This window comes from Oryctolagus cuniculus, chromosome 2 (assembly GCF_051225735.1).
Source record: "Oryctolagus cuniculus isolate XC-2025 breed Fujian yellow rabbit chromosome 2, ASM5122573v1, whole genome shotgun sequence".
In the NCBI taxonomy this organism is placed as follows: Eukaryota; Metazoa; Chordata; class Mammalia; order Lagomorpha; family Leporidae; genus Oryctolagus; species Oryctolagus cuniculus.
Window position 1 is genome coordinate 49,606,464 of NC_142868.1, and position 16,567 is coordinate 49,623,030.

Consider the following 16,567-nt stretch of genomic DNA (forward strand, 5'->3'; position numbering starts at 1 on the left):
ATTCTACTATTTGTGTTCTTCTGGGTAGTTTATTTGGCCAAATTTCCTATGTTTTTAATTAAAAAAATTTAGAAGTATTTATTTGAGAGGTAAAAAGAAGTGAGATAAATCTACATATGTACATATATAGAGTTCTCGTCCACTGGTTCATTGCCCAAATTCCCAAGATGGTTGGGACTGGACCTGGTTGAAGCTGGGAGCCTGCTGGGAACCCAAAACAAACTTCTAACATGGATGAAAAGGATCCAACTACTCAAGCTAACAGTGCTATCTCCCAGTGTCTACATTGGCAGGCAGATGGAATTGTGAGCCAGGGTCAGGTCTTGAACCTGGGTACTCCAAAATGGGACATGGACATCTTTAATTTTTTGAAATTTTTATTTGGAAGTCAGAGAGAGAGAGAGAGATCATTCATCTACTGGTCTATTCCTCCAAATGCCTACAATAGCCAGTTGTCCCAAACTCCATGTAGATCTTCCACATGGATGTGAGGGCCAGGCACTTGAATAATCACCTGCTGCATCCCATAGTTTATGTTAGCAAGCAGCTGGAATCGGAATCAGGCAAGAACTACATATTAACTGGTGTGCCTAACACCTACACCCAAGCATGGGCATCTGAACTGGCCAAGCACCTAACCCATTTTTAAATTTTTAACTGAAAATATCCTGAAGACACCACTGCCTATTGCATTCTTTTTAAAAAATTTAAGATTTATTTATTTGACTTTCTATGCCAAGAAAATACTAGAAGTTTTGATTTTCTTACCATAACTCTGAAACATTTGTGGCCACATAGACTCTGTGTATAATCTGGATCAATCAGAAAGTATGATATAGTATGGTTTCTTCTTTTTCAGGAGGTGAAGCAAAAGGAATGGTGGAACAATTTCAAGATATTTTAACTTTAATCTAGGTTTGAGAACTGCTTAGTTCTTTTCAACCTCTGCCTTGTCCTAGAGAGTTATATTATTCAATGTATACTAACAATATAACCTTTTATAATTTCTAATTGCCAATGAGTGGTTCGGTTTAGTCCTGGAACAGCTAATAAATTTTCCGAGTGAGATCCCATACTCTAGGCTGAATGTCAACAATACAAGCAGGTTAAATGCTGCAAATGCATTAGATTGTTGACCTAATAATGGAAAGAGATTGGGACATTCCTCAGGCCCAAAGTGAAAATTTTAAAGTCTAACAATAGCAAGTATATATTGATTTTGTACTGAATGCCAGGAACTAACCATTTTACATGCTTTATATTGATTAGTACTTAGAGTCATCTCTATGAGGTAGATTCTATTATTATCTCCATTTCATAGATAGGAAAATTGATCAAGAGATGCAATTGCATAAGGTCACAACAGTAAATAGAAATAGACTGGGGTTAGGTCTGTCTGATGCTGAAATGTATGAAACCAGCTTGAAGAATGAAGTCACCATAGTTGAGTGGATGTAAAGTTGAGTTGGGGAACCCCTGGGGAGGGGAGTATTGTATACTCTACCCAAATAAAACAAGAACCATTGAACTGAGCAAAGTCTGCAAAAGCTATAAACACCTTAAATTGGCAACTGAAGCTGCCACAAATAAACTTTTTCACTTAGAGATAGCCCTATCAATTAAACACATAAAAACCTAGTATTAAGGTAGCTTGTCTGTGCCAATCACCTTTTGCCACAAACAGTTGGTACCAGCTACTGGAATTTCCTTTGCCTTTATTTCTCCTTGCCTTGAAAAGCTTTATATGATCTCAATTTCTTTGGAACACAGTCTGTTTCCAGAGTAGCAATTCCTTTAAAACCCCAAGTAAATGTATTATACCATTCTGTTGGTTTTGACTACTAAATGTGTTTCCTCCTGGGGTGCTGAACAAGCTGTCTTTTGTCTATCTATCAGTGAGTCTAATAGTCCTGGGTATAAAATAATTCTTTCAGAACTTAGTCATAGTGAGAGATTATATATTTGAGATATTGGATAAGCAACTGGTAAAAGGAAGACACTTAACCCTCTGTAGTCTCTGTAGAGACAGAGGACTTTGAATCAATGGTCTTCACAGACCCAGATAATCTAAAGTTACTTAGCTTTTTTGCACAATCCAATCATAAGAGGGTTCATATTCAAAGGGATTTTATTCTGTCAACTTAGTAGTTGATCAGTTGATCCAGATTTGCAAGAGAATATAGTACTGAATTTTGTATGTATGAATAGAATTTCAACTTATTCACCTCACACATCTGTAATCTTGGCACTTGGACTAGGAGAGGACTTCATTTTATGTGGAATCAGCATTTCTACTTCCTATACTGCTTTGTTTCTAAGCTCTCCACAATTAGCAAGGTGACCTCTTCCTAGTTTTTTATAGCAGTAGAGCTTCAGCATTTTCTTATAACCCCCTTGTGGGCTTGAATAAATGAGTTACTTGGTATTTTATTTTATTTCTTAGAATTACTTAATTTTTTTTGTTTTGGTTATAAATTGGTAACAAATCAAACTCACAAACTGAAACTCTATTTTCCTTTATTTTTAATTTCCTTTATGGGTCCTCATTCTACTCAGAAGAAGAAAAATTTATCTTGCCATCCCCTTCAATTTAAAAGTCTCTTCTGGGCAATATTGTCAGTTGAGCATTCAATACTTTTATAAAGCTCTTTTTATGACTATTCTCTTTTTTTTGCAGGTCTTTTTATCCTACATTGAATTTAAGGGCAGCATAAGGACATCTTCTTTAGATGTTTTGCATTCTTTTGTTATGCCCTATTATATATTCTAAAAATGCTTATATTTCACTACTAAAGAGAAGTAAATATGACATGATTAGACAGCTTTCTGGTATAAATTTCATAATAGGTGTTCTGAATTATTATTTCATGACATCGGCGAAGTTTTGCCTCATACCCATTATATAATATATAACTTATGAGAAATTGCCTCTGCCAAAGTTCTCTTTTCCTTTGCCTTTCTCTACTTTTCTTGTTTTCCCTAAACAGGCATTATCCATGTATTACCTCAAAAATGAAAGCCTTGGGGAATTTTCCTAAAAGAAATCTATAAATAGGGGTAGATTTTTCATCCTAGTCATTTTGGTTATTAGACATATAAGCCTGCAGTGCTCAACAAACTGTCCAGCAGACTATTTTTCATGGGGTGAAAGCTTAGAGTATTCCAAGTTTCATACAGAAAATTGTAGCCTAGAGGCAGGCATTTGGTGCAGTGGTTAAATTGCCACTTGAGATGCCCAAATCCCTATTAGGGTGCCAGGGTTCCATTCCCAGCTTCACTTCCAATCCAGGTACCTGCTAATGCATACTCCAGAGGCAGCAAGTGATGGCTCAAGTATTGGGCTCCCTGGACACAAAGGACACCTGGACTGAGTTTCAGTTTCCTGGCTTTGTCTTGGCCCATCCCCAGCTACAACAGGCACTTGGGTAGTAAACAGATGGGTACAAGTTACTCTCTCTTGTTCTGTATTTAAGATTGATAGATGCATAAATGAAAATTAAGGCCCAGGATCACAATTCCCTTGGAGACTGTGCCGCAGTATTGGATACCACAGTTAGGGATCTGCAACTGTCAAGAGCAATAAGATATTCTGTGAAAACCAAAAGAAAAGGCAGTGGCATAAAGTAACAAAGGCTATTTCTTACTAAAGCTACCTGTCCACCATAGGGCAGCAGGGCTCTGTCCATTGTAGCCTCTCAGGAATTTAGGATGTCAGAGCAGTGGCATTCCTGAAAAATGCTACATGCTTCAAATGTCCCAGAGCATAGAGCATAGTCCCTCATACAGGACTCGTAAGGCTTCTTAATAAATTTTTGTTATACAAGATTCATGTATTTTACATATACAGCTTTAGGAACATAGTGACACTTCCCCACTACTCTCCCTCCTGCCAATGATTTGTTTTTTCCTCCTTCTCCCTCTCATATTCCTACTCTTAATTTTTACAACGGTCTATTTTCAGTTTACTCATTACTATGTCAGTTTATTTAATGATTGTATAGTTAACCTTACACTAATAAAAGACTTCAACAAATATGAAGAAAAAAAAAAACACTGTTCATCTATGAAAAAGACAAGGGCTATAAAACATCAATTCTCAAGATGTCTATTTCACTCTACTATGTTACATTTCAGGTAGTCTATCAGGTTGGATCAGGGATAACAGAGGACATCTGTTTTTTGGGGCCTGGCTTATTTCACTAAGTGTAATTATTTCTAGTTGCATCAATTTTGTTGCAAAAGATGGGGTTTAATTTTTTCTTATACTTGAGTAATACTCCATAGTGCATATATACCATAATTTCTTTATATAGTCAACAGTTGATGGAAATCTGGGGTGATTCCATATCTTAGCTGTTGTGAATTCTGCTACAAGGAACATGGGGGTAGATAACTGTTTCATATACGGATTTATTTTGGTTTGGATAAACTCTCAAGAGTGTGATAGCCAGATCAGATGGTAGGTCTAAATTCATATTTCTGATATATCTCTGTGCTGTCTTACACAGTGGCTGCACCAGTTTACATTCCCACCAATGGTGGACCAGGGTACCTTTTTCCCCACATCCTTGCCAGCATTTGTTGTTTGTTGATTTCTGTACAAGAGCCATTCTAACTGGAGTGAGGTCAAAATTCATTGTGGTTTTGATTTGCATTTGCTAATGATCCTGAGCATTTTCTCAAGTGTCAGTTGGCCATTTGAATTTCTTCTTTTGAAAAAAATGCCTGTTCAAGTCCTTTGCCCATTTCTTAACTGTTTTGTTACATTTCTTGAAATCTTCATAGTGTCTGGATGTCAACCCTTTATCTGTTACATAGTTTACAAATATTTTTCTCATTCTATCGATTGTCTCTTCACTTTGCTGAGTGCTTCTGTTGCAGTGCAAAAGCTCAATTTTGATGTAGTCTGATTTGTCAATGTTGGCTTGATTGCCTGTGCTTCTAGGGTATTTTCCAAGAAGTCTTTGTCTATGCCAATGTCTTGCACAGTTTTCCAAATGTTCTCTAATAATTTGATGGTATCAGGTTGTAGATTTAAGTCTATGATCCATTTTGAGCGGATTTTTGTGTAAGATGTAAGGTATGGGTCTAGTTTCATACTCATTACATGGAGATCCAGTTTTCCAAGCACCATTTGTTAGAGAATGTCCATGGTCCAGAGATTGATTTTTAGCACCTTTGACAAAGATAAGCTGATTTTAGATGAAGTGATTTATTTCTGGATTTCCTTTCTGTTCTATTGGTCTACAAGTCTGTTTTACTGTGTCCTGTAGTATGTCTTGAAATTTGGTAATGGGAAGTCTCCATCTTTTATTTTGTTGTTGTGTAAGATTCCTTTATCTATTCAGGGTCTCTTGTGTTTACATATGAATTGTAGCATTTTTTTTTTCTAGATGTGTGAAGAATGTAATTGGTATTTTGATTTGGATTGCTTGAATCTGTAAATTGTTTTTGATAGCATGAGCATTGTTATGATATTAGTTCTTCCATGAACATGTAAGATTTTTTCCATTTTAATGTCGTCTTCTGTTTAGGTGTTTTGTAAATTTCATTGGAGAGATCTTTGACATCCTCGGTTAAATTTATTCCAGGCTATTTAATACTTTTTGGAATTGTTGTGAATGGGAATGATATGAAAAATACTTTCTCAGCCATGACACGGTCTGTGTATACAAAGGTTATTGATTTTTCTGTGTTGATTTTATATCCTGGACTATGCCAAATTAATTTATGAGTTAAAATAGTGTCTCAATGGAGTCTTTGGATATCCAGTCTATAGAATCATGTCATCTGTGAATAATGATAGTCTGATTTACTCCTTTCCAATTTGTATACCTTTGATTTCTTTTCCTTGCCAGATAGCTCTGGCTAAACTTCCAGGGCTTTATTAAAGAGCAATGGTGAGAGTGGGCATCCTTGTCTGTTTCTAGGCCTTAGGGGGAATGCTTGCAGCTTTTCCCTTTTCAGTAGTTTTCTGGCTGTGAGTTTGTCCTAAATTGCCTTGACTGTGTTGAAGAATATTCCTTCTATACTCAATATTCTTAATGTTTTCATCATGAAAGGATAATGTATGTTATCAAATGCTTTCTCTGCATCTATTAAGATAAATATATGGTTTTTTATCCTTTAGTTTCTTAACGTTATGTGTTGCATTTATTGATTTGTGAATGTTGAAGCATCCCTGCATACCAGGGTTAAATCCCACTTGATCTGGGTGAATGATCTGATTGGTTGTTGGTTTTGATTAGCTAATATTTTGTTGAATATTTTTGCATCTGTGTTCATTTGGGATATTGGTCTACAGTTCTCTTTTTCTATTGTATCTTTTTCAGGTTTAGGAATTGAGGTGATGCAGGATTCATAGAAGGACTTTGGGAGGATTCTCCCCTATTCAATTTTTTTGAATAGCTTGAGAAGTTTGAGCTTTAGTTCTTCTTTAAATGTCTTTTAGAATTCAGTGGTGAAGCCATCTGGTTCTGAGAATTTCTTTGTTGGGAGGTATTTTTTCTGATTCAGTCTCCATCTTGGTTATTGGTCTGTTTAGGTTTTCAATGTCTGCATGACTCAATTTTGATAGATTGTGTGTGTCTATGAATCTATTCATTTCTTCTAGGTTCCCTGTTTTTTTGGAATACAGCTCTTCATAGTAATTTCTGATGATTCTTTTTATTTCTGTAGTATCTGTTGTCAAATGTAGGCACTGATCACTATAAACATTCTCTTAACACTGCTTTTACTGTATCCCATTTTAAATGATATGATGCATTGTGATCTTCATTTGTTTCCAGAAATTTTTTTGGTTTCTCTTTTGATTTCTTTTGTGACCCAGTGTTCAGCCAGGAACCGGTTGTTCAGTCTCCATGTGTTTGCATATGACCTAGAGATTCTTGAGTTGTTGATTTCCATTTTCACTCCATTGTGGTCAGAGATAATGTGTGGTATGATTTAATTTTTAATTTTTTGAGATTTCCTTTATGGCCTAGCATATGTTGAGAAATGTCCATGCACTGATGAGAAGAATGTGTATTCTGCAATTGTGGAGTAAAAACTTCATTAGATGTCAGTTAGGTCCACTTTATTTATAGTATCAATTAGCTCTGTTTGTCAGTTTTTTTTTTTACATTTTCTGACAAAGATACAGTCAGTTTTCTGTTCATTGATGAAAGTAGGGTATTTAAGTTCCCCATTACTATTGTATTGGAGTCTATTTCTCCTTTTAGATCCATTAAAGTTTCTTTTACATGACCAGGCATCCTGTAGTTGGGTGCATATTTATTATAGTCATATCTTCCTGTTGAATTGATCCCTCAATGATTACATAGTCCCTTCTTCATCTCTTTTAACAGTGATTATGTTAAAGTCTATTTTGTCTGATATTAGGATGAAAACACCTGCCATTTTTGGCTTTCCACTAGCATGGAATACCTTTTCCCGTCCTTTCATTTTCAGTCTGAGTGTATCTTTGGTGAGATGTGTTTGTTGCAGTCAGCACTTAGATGGTTATTGTTTTTTTAATCCATTCAGCCAATCAGTATCTTTCAACTGAAGTGTTACATTCAAGGTTGCTGTTGATAAGTAATGACTTGTTCCTGCCTCTTTTCCATATTGTTTATTTTGGATCTCTTTTATACTTTTACTAGAGTCTTGTCTGCCTTCACATTCTTCCATAATGATGGTTAGTTATCTTTTTCTGTTTGTGTGTGTAGCACATTGTTAAGCATCTTTTATAAGGATCAACAAGTAGTGACAAATTTTTTAATTTCTGTTTGTTATGGAACAACCTTTATTTCACCTTTGTTCTTAAATGAGAGCTTTGGAGTGTACAGTATTCTGGGTTGGCAGTTTTTTTTGTTTCCTCTTAATATTTGGACTACATCTTGTTGTTGTCTTCTAGCCTATAGGGTTTCTGATGAAGTCGGCTGTGCATCCAATTGGAGATCCTCTGAAAGTAATCTGGCATTTCTCTCATGCACATTTTAGAATCTTCTTTGTTTTACTGTGGTGAGTTTGACTACAATGTGTTGTGGTGAACATCTTTTCTGGTCATATCTATTAGGCTTTCTATGTGCTTCCTGTATTTGGATGTCTCTTTCTTTCTCCAAATTGGGGAAGTTTTCTGTAATTATTTCACTAAGCCTTTTAGTTCATTTCCTCTTTCCACACCTTCAGGAACTCCTAAGAACAGAAGGTTGCTCTTTTGATAGTATCTCTTAAACCTCCAACAGCCACTCAGGAGATAATGCAGTATGGAAACCAACCTCCACTCCTGACACTTAACTCTCATGTCCTTCTTGGTGTGGAAGATCTCAGGTTTTCACAACCTGATATTTTAGGTAGACTTAACGTATTAGAAGACTAATTAAGCTTAATAGCCTGATAAGTTACTTGTCATTGCTTGGCAGTTGATTTTCATATTCCTAATAAAACAGCACAGTGATCCTCTGGTATCTGCAGCAGAAACATTCTGCATGAAGGGTGCCAGTACATATCAAACCTGGAACCTAGAGCCCATGGTATATTCCCCCATGCATTATTTATTAGTAAACCTCCTTCACACTGGTCTCCAGAGATTGCAGCTCTCCTTTTAGCGCTTTGTTTAAGCCCATTTTGTGAGCCCTTTAAGCTTCACTCTGATTTATTGGCCTTGGGTTCACACATTCTTCTCGATTCTGTTCAGTCTCATGATGTCAACATTCCCTGGCAGTTCCTGTACCCATCCACCAAGGCTTAATAAAAAATGGGGCTGGAGGGAATGACAGGAACTGTCTGTGTTCTAGGAAGATTTGGAAACACAGTATTTTAACTCGGCATTATCAAGTTGAGTCTATATGGCAGAGAAAATCTGTGGTGACTCTCAGAATCCCTGCCTTTGTGTAACCTTCTGCTTTCTCTGTATGGGCAGTACCTGGATCTTGACTTCAGACAACAGCGTATAGCAAAAAGATGAGATGTTTGTTCTGGATGATGTTATCCATGTTAAATGTCTGGTTCATCAGCGGCCTTGAGCTGGTCTCTTTCTCCCCTTACAGCATTAAGGATGCAAGATGCCATAAACTCTGCAGCTGCAAGGGACTGAGTGCTGCACACACCATGTGACTAGGGCAGCATTTGCTTCTTTAGTCGGCCCTCTTGATGAGAACTCCCCTGGCCAATACATCTCTCACTTGAGAAGAATTCTCTGCTCACTGACACTGTTGGGTAATACTTGTTCTTTTATGTTGCCGAGGATGTGGTAGTTTTTTATGCAACAGTTAAAAACTTAGTATTTAAGCACAAGAAGACTTTGGAGAGGACTATTAGTGGACGTCTGTTCTGGGACATCTGTTCCCAGAAGGCCAGAGCGGTTACTAAAGGGAAGGAAAAACTGTGAGTGCCATTCTGAGGCCTCAGTTCTAGATTGCTCCCACAGATAACTTCTAAAACTACTGTGACTTTCTTTACTCCAACCTGAGGAGAACCACAAAGACTGCAGGCCAACACTGTTTGGTTGCAGGCCATTTTTGAAGCCTGAAATTCTGAGAAAACCCTGATCCAGCCATTTGTCTCATCTTTGCATGGTAACATGTTTTGATTAGATCAAAAGGAACAGTTTATTCCTGGATGTCATTCCTGTCACAGTGGCACCCTCCTTGCTCTCAAGGTGTGTGCTTCCTTGAGTCGGAGATGCTGATGGTGCAGATGGTGGTCACTGACAATGTGCAACTCTCTTTGGAGGACCTTGCTGGACCTTCAGATTCGTTGTACCCCACAATGTGTCATGTTTATTCTGAATGGCATTCTAATTGCCTTGCGGCGAAGTCTTATATTTCTTGATTTTGTTTAAAGATTTATTTTATGTCTTAGAGAGAGGGAGAGAGATGACAAGACCTTCTATTGACAGGTTCACTTCCCAAATGGCTGCAATGGTTGGGACTGGGCCAGGCTGAAGCTATGAGCCAGGAGCTTCTTCCTGGTCTCCTACCTGGGAGCAGAGGCCCATACACTTTGACCATCCTCTGCTTTCCCAGGCACATTAGTAGGGAGCTGGATTGGGAGTGAGGCAACCAGAACTTGAACCAGTGCCCAAATGGGATGTTGGCACCACAGGTGGTGGCTTTACCCACTATACAAACTTGCTGGTCCCAAAGTCTTGTATTTATTAAATCTCTTTCCATATGTCACATATTTAATATCACACATTCAATTTTGTATTGTCCTCTAAGGTTTTTTTTTTTTTAAACTTATGTGGTTTTCTGTCGCTAAAAAGTACTTGTTTTGCTCCTGGCAGCGACAGAGAATGAGATGCAGTCAGGTTGGTTACATTGCCTGATCCACACAGATCCTCCTTCCTTTGTTTCACTGTGGCTTCCCAACAGGTCAGGGCTAAGGAGGACAAGAGAGGAATAACAAAGTCACTGGAGAGAGAATCGGGGTACATGGATATGTAGGGTTATTTTAGCTGCCTGTCCCAGAGTATCTAAGAGTGGCCTAATCACAGAGAGTATCACCTCATCTTCCAAGGTGAATCCCTCTGACAACCATGTGTGCAAGCCCACAGGTGCTTCTCTTTTCACTGCTTTGCCACCCTGGATGCACAGATGACATTTCTCCTCATGGTCACAACGTGGCTGCTCTCCGTGGTATTTCCTTTTAGAAAAGATTCCTTTTAGAAAAGATTCAAAGGTTGACCAGCGCTGCGGCTCACTAGGCTAATCCTCCGTCTGCGGCGCTGGCACCCCAGGTTCTAGTCCCGGTCAGGGTACCGGATTCTGTTCTGGTTGCTCCTCTTCCAGTCCAGCTCTCTGCTGTGGCCCAGGAGTGCAGTGGAGGATGGTTCAGGTCCTTGGGCCCTGCACTCACATGGGAGACCAGGAGGAAGCACCTGGCTCCTGGCTTCAGATCAGCGCAGTGCACAGGCCGCAACGCGCGCCTACTGTAGCGGCCACTTGGGGGGTGAACCAATGGAAAAAGGAAGACCTTTCTCTCTGTCTCTCTCTCTCACTGTCTAACTCTGCCTGTCAAAAAAAAAATGATAATAATAAAAAAGATTCAAAGGCAATGAGACACAAGTCCCCATCTGTATCCTCTCCTTCCCTCAAAGTGAGGAAAATGTCCTCAGAGGCCTGCTGCAGTCTGAGATCACATTTCCAGATCACTTAACATATTCATGCTTGTACTAATCACAGTGAGCTCAAGGGAAGTAGCATAGCAGGTACTGTGGAAGTAGTCATCGTCCTTGTGCTCAGGAGAAGCTGACTAGCCAAACAAAAATGGGCTGCTGCGAAGGAGGTGGAAGGGTGGATACGGCAGCTGGCAGCTGATAATGTCTGCCTCAGAATTGGGACGCAGAGAGGTGAGCTGGTGCCTTTTGGCTGCATGGGAGTAAGTGGCAGGGCTAGATCTAGAACACTGGCCTCCTCCTGCACCCCTAGCTCTGTGACCTTTCTCCATGCCTTTTCGTCTTCTGTAGAAAGGATTGCCACAGTGCTTGCTTGAGTGCTATGGTAATAAGTATTCCACTAATAATTATAAAAAGAAAAGTTGCTTAAGGGGTTACTCTCATGTGGGAAAATGAACAATAACCTGAATAGCCACAGCTCACTTGAACAGATGCTGCTGCCTGGATACAGGAAGACTGCTGACTCATTGTATGGTGCTACTGGGGCTGCCGCCTTGCCCCAGCTCGGTCCAGCTGGTGCGCTTTGCCTCTTTATTTTCCTCGTGTTTGCTGGCTCTGATACATGTCCCCCACTAGACGGAAAAAATTCACTCTTGGGGGTTTGCAGAGCAGAGCAGCCATTTGGCTCTTTTGCCCCGGTATTTCTGCAGAGCTGACATCTGCAGTTCTTTCCTTTCCACAGAGACAGGAGATTTATGCTCCTCTTGGCTGTACCTGACTCGGAGAGAGGGCTGGGGCTGCGCTGGGCTCCAGAATGACCCGTCAGGACAGTTTAGTAGGCCCACTCTGCCTTTTGCCTTCTAGAAGCTTGTGTGCAATTTCCAGCTGCTTTAGAATTGCAAAAGAGAAAAGATGGACTGGGCACCCACCCTTTGGTCGGTGCTAGGTGACTTGCCATCATCTGATTGGACAAAAGAAGTGAGGAAGAATCGCACAGAGGAGAGCCTGCAGCTCAGGCAACCACTGCAGAACTCTGAGTCAGCATTATCCTCCTGCGTCTCAGGTGTTCCCTGGCCAAGGACACTGCAGGAAGGGCAAAAACACATGTCTAGGAACAGAAAATGGAAGCTTTGGAAGCAGAGCGACATTCGCTTTTTAATCTTCACCTCTTGTCTTCTGAAGATCCCTTTTTTTTTTTTTTCATAACAAAGAGCCAGGAAGAAAAGAAAATGTCCCTTCTGAGAGGCAGCCATGTCTGCACATTAACCTTTAGCACTGATTAAGATAAATGCCATTTCCATCCCTGATGCTTTTGGAGTGAGTTTGAATTCAGCAGCTCGGCTCTTGACAAGCTGCTTTTCCATTTCTCTCTGTTAAGGTCCTCTTAGTCACCTCGATGGTCAGAGAGGAGGTGAACCGATCCAGTCCCCTGGGCATTAGTCTGACTGAAATAAATGAGGGCTTCCGGGCTCGGGCTCTTATTCCTGTCTCCTGGGTGGTTACTCAGGCCCCACCAGAAAGGCCTTTGTGCTCATAAATAGCTGTCAGGCAACGTGTACAACATACCACATAGCAGGCTTATAATAAATGCAAGAGGAATTTGGAGTGGAGATTTCCTTCTGCTGAGGTTATCATGAAGGGAGCGTATGGAGGAAGCTGATTATTAGATTGGGGAAGTCATAATGTTTAAAATATGATCATGTCCATTTTCTTTTGGGAAATAAGAAAGTGAATAATTCATATAGCTGATTGAATTTTATAGAATAATAGAAAGCTCTCTTTGGCACAGCCTCTGCACCACTCTCCTGAGTTTCAGGGAGGTGGTGGTGGTGGTGGTGGTGGTGGTCCCTGTGCTGCTTGTGAATGCTAGATGGGCCTGTGCAGTGCCGCTTCTTTTATCAAAAGGCAGCATTGCCTCCTTTATAAGTTTTAGCCCTGAAATGCTGAGTACTGCAGCTGCTGGGAACCGGGAAGGCTGCATTGGATCTCTTCCCAAGCCTGCTTTTGTCTGCCCCCCCAGCAACTAGCTGTTAACTCCTGGGTGCTCCACTTAAAGTAAACCCTAAAGTAAGATATCACAAGTGTTTAGAGTTAGAGAATTGAGACCTCCCCCCACTGCTAGAAGCAAGGACCTGCTCAAGAATTCAGCATCCAGGAACTGGGGCAGCCTGGCTCACAGAGACAAAAGGTATGAACAAGCTACCTCACTCTCCTGCAAGGATTTTCTGGTGTCACAGGCAGAGGGGACCTACTGCACTGCACCCCCATATCGCAGACAAGCTGCAAAGGGGAGGGGAGCAGGCAGGCCCACTAGGAAGGGGCTCACTGCTGCACACTGGGCTGATTCCCAAGGGAGTTCTCTGCGGTTGTTAGTAATGGTTTTTTCATGCGGCAATAAGGAAGGTGATGAAAGGCGAGCTTACTCCTGCATCTTCGTTTTAAGAATTCTCATGGGTGTAGGGGGACATGATGTGCAGTTACTGGTGGTTTACCTACGTCACCTGCAACAGACTACTGCCTCACAGGAACAAAGCCCACAGCGAGCTGCATGGAGAGAAGGAGAGAGGCAGAGGTGGATGGAGCAGGTGGTTCAGGAGCCGCAATTCCAGGCTGCTGCCCTCCCCCCGCCGTGTCTGACTGCAATCTGTACTGAGCATCCTTTGCTTCTCAGCTTCCTGCTCTTCCGCTGCCTCCCAAGGGAAGTTTATGGTTGCAGACGGTTTCCTTAAAAGGCGGCAGCCCAAAGCAATTCACTCAAGGGGAGGAAATGAGCAGGATGCATTGTCACAGGAGCCCATGTGGAGGGTCAGGGAGGGCCTGGGGGAGGTTGAACATCTCTAATTCCGTTTCAGGCGTATCACCAATAAATGGGGCTGGGTGGCTGACCTCTCTTGAGTTCTTAGAGGACTTTTATCAGGGCCTAAGGAGCACCTCTGTAGACACTGGCAAGGAGGGTGTTTTTGCATTCTGCGGGCAGAGGTATTGCAGAGGGATGTGATTCCGCATTCGTCTTCGGGGAACAGAGTGAACCTGGTTTGTACAGGCTGCCGCACCACCTGACCAGCACTCTCCTCTCTAAAAGCTCCAAGGTCACTGCAGAATAAATGAGAGGACAAACCTCCCAGTGCCCAGCCTGGAATAACAGCCCAGACTCCTGAGGGTGTTGCTGCAAGTGCCCTCAGCCCACCCGCCTTTCACTCTGCCTCACCACCGTCTTGACTCCTTCGTATCCTCTTTGCCCTCCCTTCCTCGTTCCCCTTCCTGATTGGTAGGGATTCCTGACACCCCACTCCCCAGTTGATTTCCTTTCTGGTCAAGGAGCCTTATTTCCCTCTAGGAATGTTAGAGTATCCATCTGTACTTTCTGCATTGGGTTTACTTCTTAAAGGATTTTGACTCTGAGAAAGCCTTTCACAAACAAAGCCTCAAAGAGGTCTGTTTATAAAGAAAAGCTCAATAGATACACCACGTCAGAACATTCTCCAGTTAAGATTAAAGTCTCAAATACTGTCCAAAGCAGAAAAATCCTTTTGTACATTGAAGATAACATTGTTTTGAATTATTTATGCCAATTCACTTACATGAACACTTACAGGTGCAGTAGTGACAATGAATAAGCGACATAAGTGATACTTGAAGAATCCTCTCAGGCTGTGGATGTCTTTATTGCAAATCACTTGGTGTACATGTGCTCTTTTCTTTCTCTGGGTTCTTTCAATTTTTCTCCCTCTTATGTCTTGAATCCAATTGTCTTTTTTTTTTTTTTTTTTTGGACAGGCAGAGTGGACAGTGAGAGAGAGAGAGACAGAGAGAAAGGTCTTCCTTTGCCATTCGTTCACCCTCCAATGGCAGCCGTGGCCGGCGCGCTGTGGCTGGCGCACCGCGCTGATCTGATGACAGGAGCCAGGTACTTATCCTGGTCTCCCATGGGGTGCAGGGCCCAAGCACTTGGGCCATCCTCCACTGCACTCCCTGGCCACAGCAGAGAGCTGGCCTGAAAGAGGGGCAACCGGGACAGAATCCAGTGCCCCGACAGGGACTAGAAGCTGGTGTGCCAGCGCCACAAGGCGGAGGATTAGCCTAGGGAACCATGGCGCCGGCCCAATTGTCTTCTACACTGAGAGCCAGATGATGTAGATGAGCTGAAAAGCACTGCTTGTCATGTTTTTATCACTCGTGGAGTACAATGTTGCATATTATTTAATATTTATCATTATTATTTATTATTTAATAATATTTAATACCCATATTGTATATTGTCCTGGACCCTAAGTTTGAGGCTATATTTCTAGATACCAGTCTATGAAGTAAAGATCCTCTTGTTTTATAAGTAGTTTCAAAAGGCTAAATTCCAGCGAGCTTGGCATTTTAGTTGTTGCTATTTATGTTTGAAAAACAAAGTGAAGCTAATACAAAGCTCAGAAGATTCCCAGAAACCTGGAGCCAATTAAGAGAAAGCCTAGATATACTCAGCACTCAGATTCCTTAAACTACTCTACCCCTCACCACCTCAGGCTGAGGGAAACTTGTGTTTTCAAGAAGGTATGGACTAGGCGTTTTCCGTCTGCACATCCCAAGATTGCTTTTTTGTTTACTTCATCAGGATATTTTGATGCATGTTCTAATTGTTTTTAAATAAGTACTCAGTTAAATAATCTCATAGGCAAGGGTCCTTGAGAACTTCATTTGCTATGAATTTTCTGAGCCACAACCATGGCTATGTCTTTAATAGACTTAGCAAGGGGAAACGGGAAGTGGGCTGTTTTAGATAGGAAATGAAAGAGAAAAGCAGCACGTGAAAAAGTAATGGACTTTGGCTCACCAAATTCCCTCTTGGCTTCCCAGTGCTCAGGACTTTGCACACAAATGGGAATTGGATTTTTAGTTAGATGGCATTGTATTTCAAGAAAGGAATGAGGTGATTTGGAGGACCACTACACCTTGACATATGTTAAATTTGCTACTGTGCATAAGATCCTGTGTTTTCTTAACCAATCAGTGTTCCAATTGGAAGTATAAATAGATCTGATAGTCAATTACAATGAGAAAACAGAAGCAGATGGCAGACTTTCAATGCATAAGAAAGACATTACTGTGTAAGTAAAGGTAACAGGCAAAAGACAAATTCTGAAACTATAAGAAGTTGAAAAAGAAACTATTATGAAAAATAGACAATCATCAAGAAGAACTTGAAGGCAAAAATCCCAATAGGAAAAACAGAATAAATATGAACTGGCAATTCAAACAGGAAGAACAAATGCCATGAAATATAACCAAAGATAAATTTAACAAAATGTGATAGCTTTTTTTTATTGTGTGAACCTGACAATGGCTTTTTGTCTTATTTTTTAGAGATGCTGACCAATACTGACTAGAATAGGAACAAAAAAGATAAACTCATTTTATAGTGAAAAGAATATGCATCTGTATAATTTCTTGGAGGATAGTTTTTTTTTTTCATGAAAGATA